Source organism: Eschscholzia californica, unplaced genomic scaffold, assembly GCF_041429995.1.
Source record: "Eschscholzia californica isolate CP2 unplaced genomic scaffold, dmEscCali1.0.p SCAF_38, whole genome shotgun sequence".
NCBI classification, from domain to species: domain Eukaryota; kingdom Viridiplantae; phylum Streptophyta; class Magnoliopsida; order Ranunculales; family Papaveraceae; genus Eschscholzia; species Eschscholzia californica.
Genome location: NW_028238459.1, coordinates 60,001 through 62,500, shown reverse-complemented (window position 1 = coordinate 62,500; position 2,500 = coordinate 60,001).

Genomic DNA, 2,500 nt, shown 5'->3' with positions numbered 1-2,500 from the left:
TCGGGACGGCCTGGGACGCCCTTGCCACAGCTCGGGACGGCCTGGGACGCCCGAGACTTTGCTCGGGACGGCCTGGGACGGCCTCGGCACAGCTCGGGACGGCCTGGGACGCCCGAGACTTTGCTCGGGACGGCCTGGGACGTCCGAGACTTTGCTCGGGACGGCCTGGGACGTCCGAGACTTGGCTCGGGACGGCCTGGGACGCCCGGGACGTGGCTCGGGACGGCCTGGGACGCCCTCGCTACAGCTCGGGACGCCCTGGGACGGCCTCGACACAGCTCGGGACGGCCTGAGACGTCCGAGACTTTGCTCGGGCCGGCCTGGGACGCCCGAGACTTGGCTCGGGACGGCCTGGGACGCCCGAGACTTGGCTCGGGACGGCCTGGGACGCCCGAGACTTGGCTCGGGACGGCCTGGGACGCGCTCGGCACAGCTCGGGACAGGCCGGGACGCCCGAGCCGAGCTTCGGGTCGCACGAAATCTCTTCGTATTCCGACATATTAGAAGCTTCCCATCATGTAGTAGGCTCGGCTTTGCCCTTTGGATGCCCTATGGTGCTTGGCGAGCACTAGGGAACGTGCCAGCACAAGTGCTGTGCACGCTCTGGGGAAGGAGCTCAACCCTCCCCCTTATAGTGCAAAGTTATTGTTTTGCCTATTTTCACAAGGAAACATCAATTTTTTAACCAAGCATACTGGGCCTTTACTCCTTCGTTACTCGTCGGAATCCAGCAAACTTATACTCGTTGGAAAGGCCTTTTCGCAAGGAATTTTTTGATATATTATAATAGCGATTCCGATAAATATTTATTTTTCTATGAATTTTTAAGTGAATAAACACCGGAAAATTCATAAAAAATAGAAAAAAAAATATTTTCTTCCGTTTCTTTTCTCCAATAATTCATAAATAATACCTCAATAGTATAAATGAAGAGAGAGTCGAAATGGCCCGGGTGGATTTCGAAATGTCCCACGACCCCATAGAATGCACGGGCCAGCCGAGCCAAAGCAGGGGACGCGCATGGGACAGCACGGGACGCGCACGGGACAGCGTCCCTATGGCTCGGGACGGCATGGGACAGCACGGGACGCCCTTGGTAAAGCTCGGGAATCCCATCGGACGCGCATGGGACGGCCTTGCTAAGGCTCGGGACGGCATGGGACGCGCATGGGACGGCCTTGCTAAGGCTCGGGACGGATGGGACAGCACGGGACGCGCATCGGACGGCCTTGGTAAGGCTCGGGACGGCATGGAACAGCACGGGACGGCCTTGGTGAGGCTCGGGACGGCATGGGACAGCACGGGACGGCCTTGGTGAGGCTCGGGACGGCATGGGACAGCACGGGACGGCCTTGGTAAGGCTCGGGACGGCCTTGGTGAGGCACGGGACGGCCTCGGTGAGGCTCGGGACGGCATGGGACAGCACGGGACGGCCTTGCTAAGGCTCGGGATGGCCTGGGACGGCCTTGGTGAGGCTTGGACGGCACGGGACGCGCATGGGACAGCATGGGACGGCCTTGGTAAGGCTGGGCACGGCATGGGACGCACATGGGACACCTTATGGGGATCATCAAGGGACGCTGCACGGGACATTCTTAGCCATGAAGGGCCTTCACATGGGACATCTTAGGAGTCAAGAGCCGGCACATGGGACAATGGAGTTCACACGCACGGAACACTTCGGCTACTTCCGTTCGGAACGTCGTGGGATCTTTATGTCCCCATTAGCACCGACGCATCAACATGCTAGGAAGCTAGGTCCGAACTTCTCGAAGTGTCGATGGCACTTGGACGGATACGCATCCGATCCGATGTTATGATGATGTACTTTCTCCGATATCGATGTCGGGGTGTATTCCGATGTTATGATGTACTTTCTCCGAGATCGATGGGACGACCTTGGTAAGGCATGGGTCGGCCTTGGTAAGGCTCGGACGGCACGGGACGCGCATGGGACGGCCTTAGTAAGGCTCGGGACAAAATGGGACAGCACGGGACGCCATGGGACGGCCTTGGTAAGGCTCGGGACGGCCTGGGACGGCCTTAGTAAGGCTCGGGACAGCACGGGACGTCATGGGACGTCCTTGGTAAGGCTCGGGACGGCATGGGACAGCGCGGGACGCCATGGGACGGCCTTGGTGAGGCTCGGACGGCACGGGACGCGCATGGGACGGCCTTAGTAAGGCTCGGGACAAAATGCGACGGCACGGGACGCCATGAGACGCCCTTGGTGAGGCTCGGACGGCACGGGACGCGCATGGGACGGCCTTAGTAAGGCTCGGGACAAAATGCGACAGCACGGGACGTCATGGGACGTCCTTGGTAAGGCTCGGGACGGCATGGGACAGCACGGGACGCCATGGGACGGCCTTGGTGAGGCTCGGACGGCACGGGACGTCATGGGACGTCCTTGGTAAGGCTCGGGACGGCATGGGACAGCACGGGACGCCATGGGACGGCCTTGGTGAGGCTCGGACGGCACGGGACGCGCATGGGACGG